The sequence below is a fragment of the Salvelinus sp. IW2-2015 genome, linkage group LG4q.1:29, assembly GCF_002910315.2.
Source record: "Salvelinus sp. IW2-2015 linkage group LG4q.1:29, ASM291031v2, whole genome shotgun sequence".
NCBI lineage: Eukaryota > Metazoa > Chordata > Actinopteri > Salmoniformes > Salmonidae > Salvelinus > Salvelinus sp. IW2-2015.
The window spans coordinates 87373232-87399069 of record NC_036842.1 but is presented as its reverse complement, the minus strand read 5'-3'; the positions used below and the strand labels follow the sequence as shown (position 1 = coordinate 87399069).

The window sequence follows — 25838 nt, the reverse complement described above, 5'->3', positions numbered from 1 at the left end:
TCTTACATGACCATTCTATTCTGAGACAATCCCGGATCCCGAGACCCCCCCCACACACTCTATCGCTCGCTCGCTCGCTCTCTCTCTCTCACTCTCTCTCCAGACTCTCTCTCCAGACCCTTTCTCTCTCCAGACTGGATCTTTAATGGGAAGAGTGAATGAGATGGAGGGAACAGGAAGGGGAAGAGTGAATGAGATGGAGGGAACAGGAAGTGGAAGAGTGAATGAAATGGAGGGAACAGGAAGAGGAAGGTGAATGAGATGGAGGGAACAGGAAGAGGAGAGGTGAATGAGATGGAGGGAACAGGAAGAGGAAGAGTGAATGAATGAAATGGAGGGAACAGGAAGAGGAAGAGTGAATGAGATGGAGGAACAGGAAGAGGAGAGTGAATGAGATGGAGAACAGGAAGACGAAGAGTGAATGAGATGGAGGGACAGGAAGACGAAGAGTGAATCGGATGGAAGGAACAGGAAGAGGGAAGAGTGAATCGGAGGAAGGAACAGGAAGAGGAAGAGTGAATGAAATGGAGAGAACAGGAAGAGAGAGTGAATGAGATGGAGGGAACAGGAAGGAGAAGTGTGAATGAAATGGAGGGAACAGGAAGAGGAAGAGTGAATGAAATGGTGGGAACAGGAAGAGGAAGAGTGAATGAGATGGAGGGAACAGGAAGAGGAAGAGTGAATGAGATGGAGGGAACAGGAAGAGGAAGAGTGAATGATATGGAGGGAACAGGAAGAGGAAGAGTGAATCGGATGGAAGGAGAAGGAGAAAGCGGAGGGTCCACAATGCCCCTCATTATTCAGAGAGACACTCGAGGCCACAGGAAAAAGCGCACTTCATTGTTCTTGTCAAACTCAGTCCGGCTTAATGGCGTGTTCAGTTCTTAGGGCCTCAGCTAGTGGAGAGATAATGGTAGTGGTGTGGCTGGGCCAGACGTAAAGAGAGAGAGATGATTAGATCAGGACAAAACACTTGACTATCTCCTTTCTCTATTGTTTCTTTCGTGGCTTTTAATCTCATTTTAGTAATTTAGCAGACGCTCTTATCCAGAGCAATTTACTGGAGCAATTAGGGGTAAGTGCCTTGCTCAAGGGTACATCGACATATTTTTCACCTAGTTGGCTCAGGGAATCGAACCAGCAACCTTTCGATTACTGACCCAACACTCTTAACGGCTAGGCTACATCTCGCTTGACAGACTTGCTTGACAGAGTCATGGTGCTTTGCAATACAGTGGACCTAGAACACCTGAGAGGAGGTAAAGCACTCTTGAGATAAATATCTTCCAGGGGCCAAAGTATTTTGCAGCTTCACATAAATATGTCATATCATGTAGCAATGGAGAAGGTAAATGGCAATGTTTTCCAACTGAAGAATAAAGTGATGGTTTACGGCATAGTAACTGTGAAGTGGCACAGATGTTTCTGTTGTTATTACTCCTCTGTATCCTTCCCTCCTTTCTGTGGAGATTATCCAGTGATTACTGGTATTGGGGTGGGATTATCGACTGTATTATAGAATGTATATCTAGAACCCCATATGTAACCAGCTCTGTAACTTACACTCAATACACAGATTAGGTACTTAGTCCTTTATTTTCTTTGTTTTAACATGATGCTTCTGCTATGGCTCAAACATACTGTAGATGTGAAGCAGTAGCGGAGGTGCTGTTACCACGTTATGGCCAACACACATTCCAAACTGCTTGGTGTACTACACCCTGCAGTCACAGATATTTTCATCGGAGGTGGATGCCGTTAAAATGTCTGTTTGAATCTCATCCATGGTATATGCTTCCTGACGCAGATGATGCAGGAAGCAGTTGGAATCCAGGCCAAAATGGGACACAGGTGTTTGAGATAAACTCAGTGTCAATGAAGCCTCGTTACAGCATGTCCTTCCCTGCCTGCGTCCCGAACGGCACCCTATTCCCTACAGTGCACTGCTTTTGATCAGGGATCTGTAGGGCTCCATAGGACTCTGATCAAAAGTAGTGCACTATGTAGGGAACAGTGTACCGTTTGGGACTCAGCCTCTACCTATGGGTGTGTACCAGAGTGGCTGCAGCATTGATCAGACAGCCAAGCCCCTTTGTTTGCCTCCTAATTGTGGTAATTTATTGCCCTAACAGGCAGAGCAGCTGTGGCTTTACAGCATCGCACCAATTAAGCCCAGATGCTAAAATGAAAGACAGGACTGAAGACGTGAAGAATCAACAGACCATAACTCAGATCTGGGTAATAAATGTGACAGCATGAGACCGAGGAATGAGGAGGACCGTGGCGGGCTCTTCAAAACCCTCTGCTGATGTATTCCACTGATGTTGGAAACAACAAGCAACGTCATTATCAATGTAATTCAAAGAGTAATTTCAAAACCAGATCTAAGATGACCTGAAAGTTATTGTTTCTTATAACTTCTATGATTTTAATTATTGGTCAGAATCAAAGAAGGGAACAGACATCTACAGACATATACAGACATCTACAGGCATCTACAGACATCTACATGCATCTACAGGCATCTACAGGCATCTACAGACATCTACAGACATCTACAGACATCTACAGGCATCTACAGACATCTACAGACATCTACAGGCATCTACAGACATCTACAGACATCTACAGGCATCTACAGGCATCTACAGACATCTACAGACATCTACAGACATCTACATGCATCTACAGACATATACAGACATCTACAGGCATCTACAGACATCTACAGACATCTACAGGCATCTACAGACATCTACAGCCATCTACAGAACATCTAGCAGGCATCTACAGACATCTACAGTCATCTACAGACTCTACAGGCATCTACAGACAATCTACCAGGCATCTACAGACATCTACAGACATCTACAGTCATCTACAGACATCTACAGACATCTACAGACATCTACAGACATCTACAGACATCTACAGACATCTCTACAGGGAGTCGAGAACACTTCACGTCTAAGGTTAGATGGATTATGAGTAAACACAAAATTGTTCTCATGATAGTTCAATATTTCTCTGATTTACATTTTTATTTTGCACAAAATGGCAGTTGCGGTCAGGATCAGGTGGATTAGAGAATCGGAGAGCGAATGGCCCAGGAAATGTGGGACATAACAGGAGGAAATCAGGTCACCATGGACATTCCTCCAGGGCATGGATAACCCCAACATACTGTGGTTGGCCTGCCTCTCCTCTCTCCCAGTCTGAGTCCTTTAGATGATGTGCACTGGGAAAGGGCACACATGTGAGTAACACAGATACAGTAACATGGAAGAGGAGAAGGGGCCAACCTGAAGGCTCAGCTCACTGATGATGAATACTTCCAGAGAGAGTTTATGTTTTCTTGTCATGTGACCCCAAAGGAAAATAACATCTCATCGTTTTGATGATGTCTGGAGTTTGTACTGTTCCTATCCGGCTCGAAGGACCCTAATAAAAGAGGTCGAGTCTGAGAGAGTACGTCGTTGTACACATTTTCATTGTGTCACAAATCAAACAGTCCAAATTGTTCACCCAATAGGCCTGCCAGTCCACATAACATGAGCGAGTGATCTGCCTGAGAATATATTAATTTTAATTCTACGGTTCGGCTGGGTACAAGATGGTGTATAGGTGAATAGCAAAGTGAGACGTGTGAGCATGCTAGTACCTGGGTCATACGAGAGCAGCACTAAAACATGCAGCACCTTGATAGACTGAACCATACCCCAGAGATGAAAGGAGTTCATGCACTCCTACAGAGAGTATCTCCTCCCTCTGTCCTCCATTAGAATTCCAGCTCTGTCTGGAGCTCCCCTGAATCCCATTACCTTCTCCATTCCACCACTGACTTAAACCCTCAAGACAAAACGAGTGCTTGTCTGTCGTGCCCTTGACGGCGGTGTCTTGCTCCTCCATGTAACCTCTCTCTCTCGGTCCCTTTCTCAGTCCCTCCCTATCTGTGTGTCTCTCTCTCGTTCCCTCTCTCTCTCTCTGTTTCTCCCTCTCGGTCCCCCTCTCTCGCTCTCGCTCTCTCCGTCCCTCTCTCTCTCTGTGCCTCTCTCTCGATCCCTCTCCCTCGCTCTCTCGGTCTCTCTCGGTCTCTCTCTCTCTCTCTCTCTCTCTCCCTCTCTCTCTCTCTTTGTCTCTGTCTCTCTCTCTTCAGGGAGAATTGTGATATCAGTAGCCTGATGGGGAGTAGAAACCTCTGTGTTTTATGAGGAGAACGAACGGCCCTGAACCCAATTATCTTTCTTTGTTAAGTAAAACTCTACTGGCCCTCATTTCAACATGCAGCCCCCCTCTGCTGTTTTTACACTACAAAGTGATAACAGATTTAATTAGCTGAGGACCTTGCTTCAGGGAGACTCATGAATCTATATTGATATTTCTGCAGAACGTGGAGATAGGGCCTCGTCCTCATGATGAGCTACGGAGACGCTACTGGAGAAAAAAAGAAAGGGGGATGAAGTGATGATTTGCAACTTTAACTCTCCTGTTGACTTTTTCCCCTGAGGGTAATATTTTTATCGCTCTATGAGGATGAGCAGCATGGCTGAATTATGCAGAGCATGGCAGCAGCAATCAATGCTGTCTCACTGTGAGTAGCTTGGATTAAAAGAGGCCTGCTGTCAGGAGAGCAGCATTTCTGTTATTGACATTAGAGAATATTCCACCACTAATCTGGTAGAAATGAATTAAGTGTTCTGAGACCTTCAGCCCCATTTGGAGAGTGGAATCTTATTTGGATTTAATGGTGCATTTTGCCTGCCTAACCTGGTCACTTTGTTTGATGGATCAGTTTAACCATCTGGAATAACATTAGCAATAGCATTGGGGTCCTGAAGGTATAGAACCCTATATATAATATGGAGGTTTCTAGGGTCTCCACCAAGCTAGGTAAATCTGCTTTTACTTTTAATGCATCGTATTGCTGGAACAAAATTAATGTTTTGTGGTGTTTGGGCAATTTAAAGTATTGATTGGGAACTTGTTTGAGGATGAAGGTAACTGTTTTTCTGGGTGATTTGTGACGTTGTATTTGTGCTTCCCATGACTGTGTTTTTACATTCATTTTTATTTTTTTTATTTGACCTTTATTTAACCAGGTAGGATAGTTGAGAACAAGTTCTCATTTACAACTGTGACCTGGCCAAGATAAAGCACAGCAGTTCGACACATACAGTGATTTTTGCAGTTCCTTCCAGTCATTGGCAGCAGAGAACTGGAAGGAAAGGCGGCCAAAGGAGGAATTGGCATTTGTGGTGACCAGTGAGATATATCTGCTGGAGCGCGTGCTATGGGTGGGTGCTGCTATGGTGACCAGTGAGCTGAGATAAGGCGGGATTTACCTAGCAGAGACTTGTAGATGACCTGGAGCCAGTGGGTTTGGCGACGAGTATGAAGCGATGGCCAGCCAACGAGAGCATACAGGTCGCAGTGGTGGGTAATATATGGGGCTTTGGTGACAAAATAGATGGCACTGTGATAGACTGCATCCAATTTGTTGAGTATAGTGTTTGAGGCTATTTTATAGATGACATCGCCGAAGTCGAGGATCGGTAGGATGGTCAGTTTTACGAGGGTATGTTTGGCAGCATGAGTGAAGGATGCTTTGTTGCGAAATAAAAAGCCAATTCTAGATTTAATTTTGGATTGGAGATGTTTGATGTGAGTCTGGAAGGAGAGTTTCCAGTCTAACCAGACACCTAGGTATTAGTAGTTGTCCACATATTCTAAGTCAGAACCGTCCAGAGTAGTGATGCTGGACGGGCGGGCAGGTGCGGGCAGTGACCGGTTGAAGAGCATGCATTTAGTTTTACTTGCATTTAAGAGCAATTGGAGGCCACGGAAGGAGAGTTGTATGGCATTGAAGCTCGTCTGGAGGTTAGTTAACACAGTGTCCAAAGAAGGGCCAGCAGTATACAGAATGGTGTCGTTTGCGTAGAGGTGGATCAGAGAATCACCAGCAACGAGAGAGACATCATTGATGTATACAGGGAAGAGAGTCGGCCCGAGAATTGAACCCTGTGGCACGCCCATAGAGACTGCAAGAGGTCCGGACAACAGGCCCTCCGATTTGACACACTGAACTCTATCAGAGAAGTAGTTGGTGAACCAGGCGAGGCAATCATTTGAGAAACAAAGGCTGTTGAGTCTACCGATAAGAATGTGGTGATTGACAGAGTCGAAAGCCTTGGCCAGGTCGATGAATACGGCTGCACAGTAATGTCTCTTATCGATGGCGGTTATGATATCGTTTATGACCTTGAGCGTGGCTGAGGTGCACCCATGACCAGCTCTGAAACCAGATTGCATAGCGGAGAAGGTATGGTGGGATTCGAAATGGTCGGTAATCTGTTTGTTGAATTGGCTTTCGAAGACTTTAGAAAGGCAGAGTAGGATGGATATAGGTCTGTGGCAATTTGGGTCTAGAGTGTCTCCCCCTTTGAAGAGGGGGATGACCGCTGCAGTGTTCCAATCTTTTGGGAATCTCAGACAATACAAAATAGAGGTTGAACAGGCTAGTAATAGGGGTTGCAACAATTTCAGCAGATAATTTTGAAAAGAGAGGGTCCAGAATGTCTAGCCCGGCTGATTTGTAGGGGTCCAGGTTTTGCAGTTCTTTAAGAACATCAGCTATCTGGATTTGGGTGAAGGAGAAATGGGGGAGGATTGGGCGAGTTGCTGTGGGGAGTGCAGGGCTGTTGACCGGGGTAGGGGTAGCCAGGTGGAAAGTAGAGGTTGACAGATTATGATTTTTCAACGCCGATACCGTTTATTGGAGGACCAAAAAAAAGCCGATACCGATTAATCTGCCAATATTTTTATTTATTTATTTGTAATAATGACAATTACAACAATACTGAATGAACACTTATTTTAACTTAATATAATACATCAATAATATCAATTTAGCCTCAAATAAATAATGAAACATGTTCAATTTGGTTTAAATAATGCAAAAACATAATAACATAATGCAAAAAAGTGTTGGAGAAGAAAGTAAAAGTGCAATATGTGCCATGTAAAAAAGCTAATGTTTAAGTTCCTTGCTCAGAACATGAGAACATATGAAAGCTGGTGGTTCCTTTTAACATGAGCCTTCAATATTCCCAGGTAAGAAGTTTTAGGTTGTAGTTAATATAGGAATTATAGGACTATTTCTCCCTATACGATTTGTATTTCATATACCTTTGACTATTGGATGTTCTTATAGGCACTTTAGTATTGCCAGTGTAACAGTATAGCTTCCGTCCCTCTCCTCGCTCCTACCTGGGTTTGAACCAGGAGCACATCGACAACAGCCACCCTCGAAGCAGCGTTACCCATTCAGAGCAAGGGGAACAACCACTCCAAGTCTCAGAGCGAGTGACGTTTGAAACGCTATTAGCGCGCACCCCGCTAACTAGCTAGCCATTTCACATCGGTTACACCAGCCTAATCTCGGGAGTTGATAGGCTTGAATTCATAAACAGCGCAATGCTTGAAGAATTGCGAAGAGCTGCTGGCAAACGCACGAAAGTGCTGTTTGAATGAATGCTTACGAGCCTGCTGCTGCCTACCATCGCTCATTCAGACTGCTCTATCAAATATCAAATCATAGACTTAATTATAACATAATAACACACAGAAATACGAGCCTTTGGTCATTAATATGGTAGAATCCGGAAACTATCATTTCGAAAACAAAATGTTTATTCTTTCAGTGAAATACGGAACCGTTTTGTATTTTATCTCATCCCTAAGTCTAAATATTGCTGTTACATTGCACAACCTTCAATGTTATGTCATAATTATGTACAATTCTGGCAAATTAATTACGGCCTTTGTTAGGAATAAATGGACTTCACACAGTTCGCAATGAGCCAGGCGGCCCAAACTGCTGCATATACCCTGACTGCTTGCACGGAACGCAAGAGAAGTGACACAATTTCCCTAGTTATGAGAAATTCATGTTAGCAGGCAATATTAACTAAATACGCAGGTTTAAAATATATACTTGTGTTTTGATTTTAAAGAAAGGCATTGATGTTTATGGTTAGGTACATTGGTGCAACGACAGTGTTTTTTTTGCAAATGCGCTTGTTAAATCATCACCCGTTTGTCGAAGTAGGCTGTGATTCGATGAGAAATTAACAGGCACCGCATCGATTATATGCAACGCAGGACACGCTAGATAAACTAGTAATATCATCAACCATGTGTAGTTAACTAGTGATTATGTTAAGATTGATTGTTTTTTATAAGATAAGTTTAATGCTAGCTAGCAACTTACCTTGGCTTCTTACTGCCCTCGCGTAACAGGTAGTCAGCCTGCCACTCAGGCTCCTCGTGGAGTGCAATGTAAGGCAGGTGGTTAGAGCTTTGGACTAGTAACCGGAAGGTTGCAAAAACGAATCCCCGAGCTGACAAGGTAAAAATCTGTCATTCTGCCCCTGAACAAGGCAGTTAACCCACCGTTCCTAGGCCGTCATTGAAAATAGAAATGTGTTCTTAACTGACTTGCCTAGTTAAATAAAGGTACCGATTAAATATCGATTACCGATTGTTATGAAGACTTGAAATCTGACCTAATTAATCGGCCATTCCGATTAATCGGTCGACCTCTAGTGGAAAGCATGGCCAGCCGTAGAAAAATACTTATTGAAATTCTCAATTATAGTGGATTTATCGGTGGTGACAGTGTTTCCTAGCCTCAGTGCAGTGGGCAGCTGGGAGGAGGTGCTCTTATTCTCCATGGACTTTACAGTGTCCCAGAACTTTTTTGAGTTTGTGCTACAGGATGCAAATTTCTGCTTGAAAAAGCTAGCCTTAGCTTTCCTAACGGCCTGTGTATATTTGCTCCTAACTTCCCTGAAAAGTTGCATATCACGGGGGCTATTCGATGCTAATGCAGAGCGCAACAGGATGTTTTTGAGCTGGTCAAGGGCAGTCAGGTCTGGAGTGAACCAAGGGCTAGATCTGTTCCTGTTTCAAAAAATGTTGAAAGGGGCATGCTTATTTAAGATGGTGAGGAAGGCACTTTTAAAGAATGATCAGGCATCCTCTGCTGACGGGATGAGGTCAATATCATTCCAGGATACCCGGGCCAGGACGATTTGGAAGTCCTGCTCGCTGAAGTGTTTTAGGGAGCGTTTGACAGTGATGAGGGGTGGTTGTTTGACCGCAGACCCGTTACGGATGCAGGCAATGAGGCAGTGATCGCTGAGATCTTGGTTGAAAACAGCAGAGGTGTATTTGGAGGGCAAGTTGGTTAGGATGATATCTATGAGGGTGCCTGTGTTTACGGATTTGAGGTTGTACCTGGTGGGTTCATTGATAATTTGTGAGAGATTGAGGGCATCAAGCTTAGATTGTAGGATGGCCGGGGTGTTAAGCATGTCCCAGTTTAGGTCACCTAGTAGCACGATCTCTGAAGATAGATAGGGGGCAATCAGTTCACATATGGTATCCAGGGCACAGCTGGGGGCAGAGGGTGGTCTATAGCAAGCGACAACGGTGAGAGACTTGTTTCTGGAGAGGTGGATTTTTAAAAGTAGAAGCTCGAATTGTTTGGGTACAGACCTGGATAGTAAGACAGAACTCTGCAGGCTATCTCTGCAGTAGATTGCAACACCGCCCCCTTTGGCAGTTCTATCTTGTCGGAAAATGTTACAGCTAGGGATGGAAATTTCAGGGTTTTGGTGGTTTTCCTGAGCCAGGATTCAGACACGGCTAGGACATCCGGGTTGGCAGAGTGTGCTAAAGCAGTGAATCAAACAAACTTAGGGAGGAGGCTTCTAATGTTAACATGCATGAAACCAAGGCTTTTACGGTTACAGAAGTCAACAAATGATAGCGCCTGGGGAATGGGAGTGGAGCTAGGCACTGCAGGGCCTGGATTAACTTCCACATCACCAGAGGAACAGAGGAGGAGTAGGATAAGGTTACGGCTAAAGGCTAAAATAACTGGTCGTCTAGTACGTTCATAACAGAGAGTAAAAAGAGCAGATTTCTGGGCACGGTAGAATAGATTCAAGGCATAATGTACAGACAAAGGTATGGTAGGATGTGGATACAGTGAGGGTAAACCTGTGCATAGAGTGACGATGAAAGAGATATTGGCCCTAGAAATATAATTTAAACCAGGTGATGTCAGCGCATGTGTGGTAGGTGGAACTAAAGTGTTAAATAAGGCGTATTGAGCAGGGCTAGAGGCTCTACAGTGAAAAAAGGCAATAAATACTAACCAAAACAGCAATGGACAAGGCATATTGACGTTAGCGAGAGGCATGTGTAGCCGAGTGATCATAGGAGTCCAGTGATTGGCTTCAGGCAGCTAGTGGTCCGGGGCTAGCAAGCTAATAGAAGGGCCTTGGAGGGACGTCGCGACGGAAGAAAGTCTGTTGTGGCAGATGGATCAGCAGGGCTCCGTGTGGTAAACCAGGCCAATTGGCAGAATAGGTATAGTGGCCAAAGAATTTGTCCTGTGGGCCTCTTAAGCTAACCGTCCGATGTGCTCTGGACAGCTAGCATGCTAGCGGATGGGATTTCAGGGGACGAAGCGACGGCGGGCGAATCACGTCAGTGGTCCAGTCGTGATGAGTCGGCGGGGGTCCAAGCCAGTTGGCAAAAAGAGGTATTGTAGCCCAAGTAGTGGCTGATGGACCTCATTGGCTAGCCGGGAGATGGGCCTAGCAAGGCTAGCTCCAGGCTAATTGGTTATTGCTTCGGGACAGTGATGTTAGCCAGGAGTGGCCACTCGAATAGCAGCTAGCTAGCTGAGGTGATCCAGGTGAAGAAAGAAAAAACGGTTCAGAGCTTGCGGTAGGAATCCGGAGATATGGAGAAAAATAAGTACGATTTGCTCTGGTTTGAGTCGCGCTGTGCAGACTGGCGAGAGTTGTCCATGCGGTGGCTGATGACCGCTAGCAGTGGCTAGCTGACTACTAGCTAGTAGCTAGTTAGCTGGCTAGCTTCTGTTGGGGTTCCGGTTCAGGCGACGGTTCAGGCGACGGATCAGCAGGGCTCCGTATGGTGGGAATAGTGGCCAAAGAATTTGTCCGATGGGCCTCTTAAGCTAACAGTCCGATGTACTTTAGACAGCTAGCGGGCCATAGCTAACTAGTAGCCAGTTAGCTGGTAGCCAGTTTGCTGGCTAGCTTTTGATGAGTTGATGAGTTCTTAAGTATAAAATAGCAGATCCATACCACATTGGGTGAGGCGGGTTGCAGGAGAGTATATTCAGTCCGTAGATAGAAAGTGATATTAAAATATGAAATATATATACTGTATATACGAGAAAAAACAAACAAGGAAAAACTATGTTTACAAGGGACAGGAAGGGACAAGACAAAAACACACGTCCGACTGCTACGCCATCTTGGAATTTAATACATATATATAGTTTGGGTATGATGTGTATATTTATGTTTTATACGCAGGGTGCATTTGTAAAAGAGGCTGATGTCTCAATATGTCATCCCTGTTAAAATAAAGGTTAAATAAAACAAATGAAAATAAATGCTGAATATAAAATCTAAATCAAATCGTATTGGTCACAAGAGTCGAATACAGCGGGTTTAGACTTTATCATGAAATGCCTGCATACGAGCCCTTCCCAATGATGCAGAGTACAAAAATAAATAAAATACAAATTAAAATAGTAACACAAGAGGAATAAAATACACAAGAATGGAGCTATATACAGGAAGTACCAGATCAATGTGCAGGAATACGAGGTATTGGAGGTAGATGTGTACATGAAGGCAGGGTAAAGTGACTAGGCATCAGAATAGATACTATCCTGCATACTGTATACTGTATCTAGACACTGAATTATATATGGTACTCTTACTTCAGTCATGACAACATACTGTATAACTACATGTTAAACTGTAGGCAACCAACAACTACTATACATGTCAAGAGTACAGTGTTCCACTGGAGTGTTGTGATGAACAATGAGAGATGAAAATGAGTATGAAAGTGTCAAGTGGAGATTGTCAAACCCCACTCATGTATGAATATTTCACTAGCATCACACACACACGCGCCCGCACGCACGCAGACACACACACACCACAAACCAGCCCTCCTCGCCTCGTTTCCCCCGGCTCAGAGAAGAAAGAGGCCCTCCGACGGATACCTGTCTCCTGCTTCATCTCACAGCCCAAATTTCAGATGGCATGAATGACAGGAGGAGCTCTCCAGTGCTGACAGCACTGCCTCATGGGGGAACTTGAGCGGTCTCATAGGAGGAGCTCTCCAGTGCTGACAACGCTGCCTTGCGAAGGAACTGGAGCTTTTGCCCACATCACACTGCTGCCAGAAACCAGGCTACGCCCATGACCGACACACACAGAAACAAATACTGTACCACACAAACGAGTAATACACACTCACTCAATCACTCACAAACGCACATAGACGCATAGGCAAAGAAACATTCAGCAAACAAACACACATAAGCATGCACGCACGCACGCACGCACACACATACTATAGGTGCACACACACACGGGCACACAAACAGTCGGCACACACAAATATCACACGAGTACATTGAGTAGGGAGCACACACACACACACACACACACACACAGGCAAACACACACCGAGGATGCAGCAATATTCCAAACATATAGAACAGCACACATACACAAAAACACACACACACACACTTGAGCAGAGCTTTTTTGTATAATGTGTCTCCTGACAGTTATCAAGGTGGTAAAGTACCGCTCCCTTTACATACAGCCACATCTCTCACAGGAAACATAGATATTCACAGAGCTACTAGGTCTTTCCTCTACCACATGACAGATCATAATGTGGTTATAGTAGCCAGGAAAATCCTACAAGATAATACTGTATACGTCCCCGTCTCACGGTCAGCCATTTTCTTACATTACATAGCATTCCCTGTTTCCTTTCAGCTGTATTTCGTATGTTAAATGCGGAGATTTAAAGATTGTAATTAAGGCTGGAAGAATTACCGTATAATCGTCTAACTGACAATTATGGATGAAGACCGTAATGAAAATAAAAGAAACCGCAAACTGGACGAATAGCTGAGTGAAGAAGGGACGGCCGGGCATTTTTGCGGTTGAGTCCATTTCCACGGTTACATGAACTCTTTACAACATGATGGAACTTAGTTTCTCCTTGCTGAAACAAGCAAGGTGTTGTAGCAAATGAGTCTTTGGTTGCCTAGGTAATGCCTCCTTTCTGCAGCAGCACATGCAGTCAGGAGCTATACAAATTATTATAACGGTGACCACGGTCATTTGGCTGACCAATAACCGTCATCCAGAATTCCATGACCATCACAGCCCTAATTGTAATGCAGTATTGATCAACATACAGTATACATTTTAAAACACACTTTTAATGAACCACAGTATGGAGACCAGGGAGTGGGTCACTAAGATAGTAAATCCATCCTGATGTACTTACTTTTACTGCTTATCCTATGGGCCATTATAGGACTCTCCTCTCTCTCACAGGTCAAAGTGTCGATGCTGGAAGAGGGAAAAATAAACATTTGGATGTTAAATCACTGTGGTAAGAAAACCCACACAGACTCAGTAAACACACAGTAAAACACTAGTGTGTGGTGGTGCGAAAGAGAGAGAGAGAGGGAGAGAAAGAGAGAGAAGAAAGAGAGTGAGAGACATTGATTTTCCCCCACCCCGAAGTGCCAGTTCATCATTCCATGAGACACTCTCTATCGATCCTTCGCCTTTAGTTTGTTTGTAATTTTGGGGGCTTAAAGCTGGTCGCTATGATAGATCCCTCTGTACGCCATTCGTCTCCTACATGAAAAATGGACAGATCAAAGGATGTGTGGAAATGACCTAATTTTCAGAGTTGTTTGATCTTCCCTTCGGTTGGTCTTTCAGCCTTGTTTTTAAACTTTTTTATTTTGTTATTAAACCTTTATTTAACCAGGCAAATGAGTTAAGAACACATCTCTAAGCTCTGTCCAACCTTTTAAAATGGTGCTTTAGCTGGTATGCAACCATACAGTAATAACACAGGAAAAACAAGTTGAGTATAATCCCAGAAAACCAGGAACATTCGCAGGACATTAGCTAACATTCACATGAAGTTCTAGTTAGGGTTTTATCTAACATTAAGATGGTAACATCCTAAAAACATATTTTTTTTTGGGGGGGGGGGGGGGGGTTAAATTAAATATCCTTGGAATGTTATCCTAACATTCACCAAAAATGCTGTGCACTACATCTATAACAACCACCACAGAACATTCCCCTAAGGATCTTAATAGGTCATGTAATAACAAAATGTGTTCTGGGAATGTTCTTGCAACATAGTGAAGGTTTTATACAATCGTTGTACAATCATCAGTACAACTTGACAGTTTTTGTGTTATTAGGACTTTTTGGGCAACCTAATGAACTAGAAACATTCACAGAACGTTGGTTTGCTGGGATTACTTAGGAAAATTGGAATCATCTTTGTAAAATACAACTGTAAGTGCATCCCTAGAACAAGATCATTCATGGTAACAAAACCAAATTACTTCACATTTTCCTTTTGAGTGGATTCAATTATTCTGATATGTCTGATGGTTAAGAGAGATATCTTTCCCCCTTTCAATATTCAGGACCACTGAAAAATAGAACATACCTTTAACTATCCATTTCGGTTTAGCCCGTGTTCATAAATTTTACTCTCCTCCCTCCCCCATCTTCGAGTCTATCCTGATTTCCATTCAGTGAGCAGTCGCAGAGACGTTGGGTTTTCATCCATCCACCCACACACAACCTCCAACTGCCCCACCTCCCTACCTCCCAACCCCCACCCACACACACCGTGGACCTGCCTTCCCTTCCTGGAGCCAGAGAGCATCACATCGTGACCTAGCACCACCTCTCCAGATGCTAAAAGATACCCTGAGGTGATCATGTGATGTATGACAAAGCTTAGATTACAGTACAGAGATCACAAAAGGAAGTAAGCTCCCTGCACAGGAGAACCCAACAAATACAAACATTGGCTCCTGCTAGCTTCAGTATCTCTTATCTCTCTCTTTTTTGGCCTGTATTGAAACTGTTCGTTTCTGATGAATATGAGAGACAACCAGTTTATGATCATGGAGGTCATCCAATAAATCCATGGAGAGGTGTAACTCCCAGGCAGCCATTTCTCCCAGCCAGCACAGCCCTAACTCAGCCCTAACAGCCCTAACTCAGCCAGCACAGCCCTAACTCAGCCCTAACAGCCCTAACTCCCCAGGTTTTATAACGTAATTTGTGCCTAATGGCCACACTCATTAGTGGCATCTCCAAAACACACTCTGGTCATTACCGAGCACATTTGCAGTTTAGGCTTCATGCCGGCATTGTCACTTTAAGTCATTCGTCACATTCCCTGGCAGTTGGCACCACAAATTAACAAAAAGCACAAATCGTATCATAATCTGTGACTATCGTTATCTGCATACAATGCCAGCCAGCTTGTTTTGACACGTTTGTTTTATCAGTGTAGCGAGAAACCTGGTTTGAAACAACATCCATCATGTCGACTCAATGCTGCCGAGGGAGGCCACTTGCAGACCACATAGTAGTACGCAGGCAGAGGTGCAGTGCGAATGGTGCACTTTACCTTAGTAAACCTCTCGTGTATGGAGAGAGAAGGAGAAAAAGAGTAGGACAGAGTGCTGAGAGAGAGAGTTATAGTGGGACAATGGGAGAAAGAGAAAGAGTGGGATAGTAGGAGACATTAGCTCTCTTTCTCTTTCATAAATTGTACTGCGGTCAGATACAGACCAAAGTTACCATGGGTTTTCTGAACCAAAAAGGGTCTAGGTGGTGGGTGTCTCATGGGGCGGGGAAGCAGTCGGACCGTGGCTGAATTTCACATCAAATTTTAGAGGCCCCCATCTTGGCAGTGTAGATACATTTTTGAATTTGCCATGCAGCTGAAACAAATGTTGCAGTTTTTAAGCACATTTCTTGGAATTCTATGCATTTTGACATGGTTAATGCTGTGTTCTTTTGCTCAAACATAATAAATCTATTCTGCTAAATCCATTGGTTTGGAATTTTTAATTTTTAATTCTCCCTGACTGTCTAGCTTTATTATAGTGATTGTTAGTTTTCAAAGATTATATTATAAAAATATATATAGGTCCATTATCTTTCGTACATACCTTATATTTGCTTTTAGTCGTTTAAGTTTACACTGAAAACATTTTACCATCCCGAAAATATATATATTTTTTTATATACTGTATATATATATAATAAAATAAAATATATATTTCTAAACAAAATATACTGAAAAAAACTATAAACGCAACATGCAACAATGTTAAAGCTTTTACTGAGTTACAGCTCATATCAGGAAATCAGTCAATTTAAATAAATAAATGAATCCCTAATCTATGGATTTTACATGACTGGGAGTACAGATATGCATCTGTATTTGTATTTGTATTGGACACAGATACCCAAAAAAATGGTAGGGGCGTGGATCAGAAAACCAGTCAATATCTTGTGTGATCATGATTTGCCCCATGCAGTGCGACACATCTCCTTCGCAAAGAGTTGATCAGGCTGTTGATTGTGGCCTGTGGAATGTTGTCCTACTCCTCTTCAATGGCTTTGCGAAGTTGCTGGATATTGGTGGGAACTGGAACACGCTGTTGTACACGTAGATCCAGAGCATTCCAAACATGCTCAATGGGTGACATGTCTGGTGTGTATGCAGGACATGGAAGTACTGGGACATTTTCAGCTTCCAGGAATTGGGTACAGATCCTTGCGACACGGGCTGTGCATTATCATGATGAAACAAGAGGTGATGACAACGGATGAATGGCACGGCAATGGGCCTCAGGATCTCGTCACGGTATCTCTGCGCATTGAAATTGCCATCGATAAAATGCAATTGTGTTTCTTGTCCTTAGCTTATGCCTGCCCATACCATAACCCCACCGCCACCACGGGGCACTCTGTTCACAACATTGGCATCATCAAAACGCTCGCCCACACGAAGCCATACACATGGTCTGCGGTTGTGAGGTCAGTTGGACGTACTAAAAGATTCTCTAAAACGACATTATGGTAGAGAAATTAACATTAAATTCTCTGTCAACAGCTCTAGTGGACATTCATGCAGACAACATGCCAATTGTACGCTCCCTAAAATCTTGAGACATCTGTGGCCTTGTGTTGTGTGACAAACTGCACATTTTAGAGTGGCCTTTTATTGTCCCCAGCACAAGGTGCGCCTCTGTAATGATAATGCTGTTTAATCAGCTTATTGATATACCACACCTGTCAGGTGGGTGGATTATCTTGGAAAAGAAGAAATGTTGACTAAAAGGGACGTAAACAAATTTGAGCAAAACATTTGAGAGAAATAAGCTTTTTGTGTATATGGGAACTTTCTAGAATCTTTTTATTTCTGCTCATGAAACATGGGACCAACACTTTACATGTTGCATTTATATTTTAGTTCAGTAGAAAGTTTAAGTCGGAAGTTTACATACACTTAGGTTGGAATCATTCAAATTCGTTTTTCAACTACTCCACAAATTTCTTGTTAACAAACTATAGTTTTGGCAAGTCGGTTAGGACATCTACTTTGTGCATGACACAATTGTTTACAGACAGATTATTTCACTTATAATGCACTGTATCATAATTCCATTGGGTCGGAAGTTTACATACACTAAGCTGACTGTGCCTTCAAACAGCTTGGAAAATTCCAGAAAATTATGTCATGGCTTTAGGAACTTCTGATAGACTAATTTACATAATTTGAGTCAATTGGAGGTGTACCTGTGGATGTACTTCAAGGCCTACCTTCAAACTCAGTGCCTCTTTGCTTGACATCATGGGAAAATCAAAAGTAATCAGCCAAGACCTCAGAAAAAAATTGTAAACCTCCACAAGTTTGGTTCGCTCCAAAACCGCCATAAAAAAGCCAGACTACGGTTTGCAACTGCACATGGGGTCAAAGATCGTAATTTTTGGAGAAATGTCCTCTGGTCTGATGAAACAAAAATAGAACTGTTTGGCCATAATGACCATCGTTATGTTTAGAGGAAAAAGGGGGATGCTTGCAAGCCGAAGAACACCATCCCAACCGTGAAGCACGGGGGTGGCAGCATCATGTTGTGGGGTGCTTTGCTGAAGGAGGGACTGGTGCACTTCACAAAATAGATGGCATGATGAGGTAGGAAAATCATGTGGATATATTGAAGCAACGGCTCAAGACATCAGTCAGGAAGTTAAAGCTTAGTCGCAAATGGGTCTTCCAAATGGATAATGACCAAAAGCATACTTCCAAAGTTGTGGCACCAATACTCTTCCTAGAGCTGGCCGTCTAAACAATCGGGGGAGAAGGGCCTTGGTCAGGGAGGTGACCAAGAACCCGATGGTCACTCTGACAGAGCTCCAGAGTTCCTCTGTGGAGATGGGAGAACCGTCCAGAAGGACAACCACCTCTGCAGCACTCCACCAATCAGGCCTTTATGGTAGAGTGGCCAGACGGAAGCCACTCCTCAGTAATAGGCACATTTCAGCCTTGGAGTTTGCCAATAGGCACCTAAAGGGCTCTCAGACCATGAGAAACAAGATACTCTGGTCTTATGAAACCAAGATTGAACTCTTTGGCCTGAATGCCAAGCGTCACGTCTGGAGGAAACCTGGCACCTCCCAAGGATTTCAATAGCAGAAAAATCCCTGGTTACAACCTCAGAGCTGTGGGAAACACTGTCCACACTCCGCAGAAACCTCTCCCAAGTCCTTGAAGCTCAAAGTGTTCCAAAGAGAAATGTCAGAATCTTAAGTGCAACCATGCTATTTGATCAGGACATGGGATACCTAATACCAATTCTGTATTTTTCCTAGAAGATTGAGGGAATTGAAGTCTGGGTGTGCAACAGCTCCCATCCAAGTAAGAAATAGAGCAGGAGTGTGAAAGAGAGAAAGAGAGAGAATGAGGAAAAAGAGAACAAGGAGAGAGAGAGAGAGAAAAATAGAGAACGAGAGAGAGAGAAGAGAGAGAACGACCAAGAGAAAGAGAGAGAGAGAGAACGACAAATAGAGCAATAGAGAGAAATAGAGAGAGAGAGTGGGTGGAGAAACATGTTGGCTATCCTTTGTCAACTGCTCAGTGCCATTTAATGGCCTGTAAACTCCTTTGCTGGAAAAGAAAAGGCAATTAGCATACTGAGTGGATTACAAGATTGCTCTGACTTCTGGATTAATGTGTGCACTTAATCGTCTCATTGCTAAGCGATTCTTGGATATGGCTATCCAAGGGGAACACATTTCTTCATTCTCTAAACCCTGTAAAGCTCAAACATTAAAATGGATTTCTTCTGTCGCACCAAAGATGCACTCCTTCACAAAACTCCCTCACAATATCTTTAGAAGTCGAGTTGTTATTGTTTTGTTGGTTGTTGCTATACACCCTCCAACAACAGCAACTTCCCCCAGTTAAGTAAAGTAGTGTTTCTCGATGTCCTTGAATGTAAAAGCCATACATTCTATTTCTCTGATGCACGTACCACACACCTTGCAACAATCTTCATCACAGTCTCTGCCACCCTGCAACTCTGATCAACTAGGAAACTTGGTGCTCTCTCTCTCCCCATCTCCAGGAACTGCAGCTTCACCCCCTATCTCCCCCTTCCTGGCTTTGATATGATCTTTAATCCACAGCTACTCACCTCACCTCCAAATCCTTCACTGACAGTGTCAACCCAGAAATGAAAAGAGCTGATAACTTTGCAACGCTATCCCTCAGCACCGAGGCAGGCAACACACACTCTCCCAGGATGGTAGCTTCACCTTAACGCACACACACACAGAGCCACACACACACACCTGACACACACACACACACACAGATTACATTACTGCATTCAATATTCCAGGTAAACATTTTCAGATGGTGCAAAAAAATCTGTTTGATAAAACCTTGCCCACCCATGCGAGAAATTCCACCCAGGCCATTAGAATGTATAATAACCTGATAACAACTGCAAGTTCAGTCCCAAAAAGTTAGGTTTACCCTGTTTACCACATAGCCTTGCCATGAGCACTAACAGTGAGCCCTGCTTCATTTCTTTGGTTATCTATGGAGATTTCCATCTCCGTTTTGATTCTCTGCTGTTTCCATCCCTGCAGATAAAGAGCTTTGGGGATGCGCTGCACTCCCCTCCTTCAGAAATTAAAGAGCTGATTCACAGCTTTCTGTTAAAAGGAGCAGATGGTGGAGACATGCCAGTGTTGTTCACCAGCCCCCGCTAGACCACCGGCGCTGCTACTGGGCTGGGCTAGGCTAGGCTGGGCTAGGCTGGGCTAGGCTGGGCTGGGCTAGACAAAGCAACTAGGAGAAAGATAAGCTCTCTGGGTGCATAAAGAATGCATTTTCTCTTTAGAAATCAATAATGTCTCAGTGCTGTGAGGATCACCAGCGTCGACATCGCCTCCAACTTATTCATTCATTTCTCCAAATGATCTACTGCTTCCTCGCTCTCTTTTCCTTTGTCGCTTTATCTGTCTCTCTCTGTCTACCTCTCTGGAGGTAGTCTCTTTGGCTTGTTAAGATCAAATTCAAATTCAGATTGCGTTATTGGCATGAAATACAATTTGTAGATATTGCCAAAGCAGTATAGTGGTACAGCATTCCAGTAAATACAGTTTAATGCAATGAGGTTAATGAAATACAGTTAATAACAATAGTACATTGTTATTAGTGACCCATTTCAGGAAACTAGGCGAATATTGCAAGTCACGACTTCACTGGAGAGCCATTTTAACGTATTTTGGGGTTAGGGTTAGGGTTAGGGTTAGGGTTAGGGTTAGGTTTATCAAAATGCGTTTTTTTGGCAGAAATGCCTGTAAACTTTCATGTGCCTTCTATTACAAACTTGTATGCCATATGTAAAAATGAATAAAAAAATTCAATTACGAGCCTTGTTGGTTAAGCCACAGAAAAAGTCAGCAACCTTCCCACTACCCATGATTGGCTGAGATAATGAGTGAGCTGGACATGCCAAGAGAGGAGTTCGGATTGGTCTGTCATATAGAAGGCTTCTGTCTATATGAGCTGGTCAGTCTGTGTTGGTAAGCCTGTCGAACGCTGATTTTTTTATGTATTGTGTAGTGGAGCTGCATAAGTGTTGCTCTCTACTTTCTGGAGGATCGAGTTTTGAAATCAGTGGAATCAAAATATGATAGCTAAAGAGATGGAGAAAACACCTGTCTCCGGATTACATCTTCAAACTAAGGGCAACCATGGCATGGCAGGAAGACGCGTCCATCATGCATGAGGATGTATACAGGTAAGACAGTCTAGCTAGCTACATTTTCAGATATTACACATTTCTAATTTTGACAGGAAGTGGTTTAATTTCAAGCTGAAGTGTACTGTTAGCTAGCTAGCTTACACGTTGTTTACCAAGCTAAGTTCATTGTTTACCTAGCTAGCTAGCTACATGTCTTAAGCTAAAGTGTACTGTAAGCTACTGGCTCCCTAGCTAACGTCACATGTATCACGTTATTATTCGTATCCCAAAGTCATTTGCTTTACTAGTTAGAGCCTAATGTTAGCTAGCTAACATTGAACCTGGTTGGTTAACTCCCAGCAGATTCATGCAGGGTAGTAACGACATGATTTGGCACAATGTTCATTGTTGTTTAACTAGCTAACGTTAGCTGGCTGGCTCATTAGCTAACGTTACGTGACATGTGTGATCTTACACGTTGTTTACCTAGCTAGGTTCATTGTTTACCTAGCTAGCTAGCTACATGTTTAAGCTAAAGTGTACTGTTAGCTAGCTAGCAAATGTTAGCTGGCTGGCTCCCTAGCTAACGTTACATGTATGATGTTATTACACCCATTGAATATGACTGGTGTCAGTAAATGTCGGCAAAAAAGTGTAATGAAATTGTTGCCAGAAAAGCTGGTTAAGCTATCTAGAGGTAAACAAATCATCGGCCAGAGCGTCAAGTCTGCGATGTAAACGCTCCAAGAGCGAAGCAAGATGGGTGGGGCTAAAGCTTAAGAGGGGGTGAACGATACTGAATGTAGACAAAGAAGAGATCTTCACTAGACACCAAAACATTCAAAGGCCATTTTCTCAAAAGTGAGTTTACAAGTTTATCAACTTTCAAAGCAGAATTACTTTCCCATTGTTCCTCAAAAATGCAGTGTGTGGTATAACATTTTGTAGCTCTGAGTCTCTACTTTTATCCAATGTAAAAAACACAATTTCGAATTTGCTACATAAGACCAAATCCAGGTGGTGAGTCACATATAATCACGTATACAGGTACAACACTACAGCTGTTGATCTCTCTAACCGAGCAGCATGACTTTTGCCTGAAAAGAACAGGACGGAACAGAGGTCTGAAACCCTGGCTGATGTCTATACAGGTTCATACATCATCATTAGTTTAACATCTAGGGTTAGGCCATACGTGGTGAAACTGTTACAGTAAATTACTACATGTGACTCGGTTCAGGAAACTAGACGTATGTCATACGTCAGCACTTCACAGGAGAGATATTTTAACATACATTTTTTATCAAAATGCATTTCTTGGCAGAAATGCCTTCTCGAACATGTGAACTTTCATGTGCCTTACTAACAAACTTGTATGCCATCTGTAAATATAAATAAAATTGTTACATTACGAGCCTAGTTGGTGTAGCCATGGAAAAAGTCAGGAACCTTCCAGCTAGCCATGATTTGCTGAGATAATGGATGGGCTGGATATGCCGAGAGATGAGTTTGGATTGGTCTGCCATGTAGGACGCTTCTGTCTATAACATGATCTGCTCAGTATGTGTAGGCCATCCTTTCTAATGCAGATTTTTTTTATATCACGAAGAACTGCAAAAGTGTTGCCCTCCACTTTCTGGAGGATCGGGTTTTAAAATCAGTGGAATGCCCGGTGGAAGCAAAGTATGATAGGGGAGTCGAAAAGAGAACACACAGAAGGCTATTGTATAAAACACCTGTCTCCAGATTACGTCTTCAAACTAAGGGCAACCATGGCATTCGTGAAAGAGTGGGAGAAGAGTTCATCCATCTTTACGGGTAAGAGAGTCTAGCTAGCTACATTTTCAGATATTATACAGTTCTCATTTTGTCAGAAAGAAAGTTTCATTGCAAGTTAAAGGGTACTGTTAGCTAGCTAGCTAATGTTAGCTGGCTGGCTCGCTAGCTAATGATACGTGTATTATCTGTGCAGTAATAATATTTGTATCTCAGAGCCATTTGCATTGCTAGTTATAGCCTAATGTTAGCTAGCTAGCTAACATTGAACCTAGTTGGTTAGCTACCTTCAGATTCATGCAGGGTAGTAACGTTATGAGTTGGGATTATGGTTAATTGTTTAGCTAGCTAGTGCCATTTCTAAACAAAAGACATAGAACACTATGCAAGTAACCATTTCACTGTACAGTTTACACCTTCTGTATCCTGTGCATGTGACAAATAAACTTAGATTTGATTTGATATAGTGTGTGTTAACCAGAGATGGAAATGTGAAGAACAACATGACCTGCACCAAAGTCAAATTAGGATATATAACGTTAGGACAATGAGACAGTGTCCAAGTTCTAAAATTCTCTGGTAGAATGCCCAGCTTTTATTTTGTCACAATTACAACCATAAGCTATTTTCTGTAATTAGCTCACCATTAATGTCACGATCTTGTGGAAGAGATTCGGACCAAAACGCAGCATGAGGAAAATAAGCCATCTTCTCTTTATTATTGAAGAAGGCAAAACGAAACAAAGATTCCCCACCACAACAGGATCAAGCAGCATGATCGGAACCAACAACAGCGGCAAAGTAAACAGGACTCATGGACGTGGGAGGAGATCCTGGACGGCAAAGGACCCTGGACTCAGCCAGGGGAATATCGCCGTCCCAAAGCGGAGCTGGAGGCAGCGAAAGCGGAGAGGCGGTTTTATGAGGCAAAGGCAAGGCAGAGTGGCTGGAAGCCCGTGAGTAACACCCAAATTTTCTTGGGGGAGGTAAAGGGGAGTGTGGCGAAGCCGGGTTGGATACCTGAGCCAACTCCCCGGGCTTGCCGTGGAGTAAGAGGGCGTCGTACTGGTCAGACACCGTGTTATGCGGTAAAGCGCACGTGTCCCCAGTACGCGTGCTTAGCCCAGTGCGGGCTATTCCACCTTGCCGACTGGGAGGGCTAGGTTGTGCATCGAGCCGAGTGCCATGAAGCCGGCCCAACGTATCTGGTCTCCAGTACGTCTCCTCGGGCCCGGCGTACATGGCACCAGCCTTACAGGTGGTGTCTCCGGTTCGCCTGCATAGCCCAGTGCGGGCTATTCAACCTCGCCGCACTGGCAGGGCTACGGGGACCATTCAACCTGGTAAGGTTGGGGAGGCTCGGTGCTCAAGAGCACGTGTCCTCCTTCACGGTCCGGTATATCCGGCGCCACCTTCCCACCCCAGCTCAGTACCCCAGTGCCTACACCACGCACCAGGCTTCCAGTGCATCTCCAGAGCCCTGTTCCTCCTCCACGCACTCTCCCTATGGTGCGTGTCTCCAGCCCAGTGCCTCCAGTTCCGGCACCACGCACTAAGCCACCTGTGCGTCTCCTGAGTCCTGTACACATGTTATTTCTCCGCACTCGTCTGAGGTGCGTGCCCTCAGTCCGGTACCACGCACCAGGCATATAGTGCGCTTTGGAGAAACTCAGTGTGGCCTGTTGTTGTTCCCGCACTAGCCTTAAGGTGCGTGTCATTAGCCCCGGTACCTCCAGTTCCGGTACCACGCACCAGGCCTACAGTGGCGTCTCAGCCGGCCAGAGTCTGCCGTCTGCCCAGCGGCGCCTGAACTGCCCGTCTGCCCAGCGGCGCCTGACTGCCCGTCTGCCAGCGGCGCCTGATGCCCGTCGCCAGCGCGCCTGAACTGCGTCTGCCCAGCGGCGCCTGAACTGCCCGTCTGCCCAGCGGCGCCTGAACTGCCCGTCTGCCCAGCGGCGCCTGAACTGCCCGTCTGCCCAGCGGCGCCTGAACTGCCCGTCTGCCCTACGCCGTCTGAACTGTCCGTCTGCCATGAGCCTGCAAAAGCCGCCCGTCTGCCATGAGCCTGCAAAGCCGCCCGTCTGCCATGAGCCTACAAGAGCCGTCCCCAGACAGGAGCCGCTAGAGCGTCCGCCAGACAGGAGCCGCTAGAGCCTTCCGCCAGACGCGGATCAGCCAGAGCCTTCCGCCAGACCGGATCAGCAGAGCCTTCCGCCAGACCGTATCAGCCAGAGCCTTCCGCCAGACCGGATCAGCCAGAGCCTTCCACCAGACCGGATCAGCCAGAGCCTTCCGCCAGACCGGATCAGTCAGAGCCTTCCGCCAGACCGGATCAGCCAGAGCCTTCCGCCAGACCGGATCAGCCAGAGCCTTCCGCCAGACCGGATCAGCCAGAGCCTTCCGCCAGACCGGATCAGCAGAGCCTTCCGCCAGACCGGACCAGCCCGAGCCGTCAGCGAGCCTGACCAGCAGAGCCGTCAGCGAGCCATGACCAGCCAGAGCCGTCAGCCAGCCATGACCAGCAGAGCCGTCAGCCAGCCATGACCAGCAGAGCCGTCAGCCAGCCAGGATCCGCCAGCCAGTCCGGAGCTGCCGTCCCTCAGCCCGGAGCTGCCGTCCCTCAGCCCGGAGCTGCCGTCCCTCAGCCCGGAGCTGCCGTCCCTCATCCCGGTGTTGCCCTTATCCCGGTGCTGCCCCTTGTGTCGATGTACCCAAAAGATTAAGTGGGGGTAATATGAGGGTGTCATTTGTAGGGGGAGATATAAGCTGGGATTGACTCTGGTGGGGTGGGGACCTCGCCCTGAGCTTGAGC

General features: G+C 44.7%; 1 protein-coding gene across 2 annotated transcripts in view; it reads right to left on the bottom strand.

The window, feature by feature from the left end:
* mgat4c (mgat4 family member C) overlaps window positions 1–25838 on the bottom strand; it is a 178000-nt gene that overhangs the window by 84999 nt on the left and 67163 nt on the right. For both annotated transcript variants that reach the window (XM_023986036.2, XM_023986037.2), the window contains exon 2: window positions 13432–13496. The gene's annotated coding sequence lies outside the window, so the exon portion shown is untranslated. The remainder of the gene's footprint in view (window positions 1–13431; window positions 13497–25838) is intronic.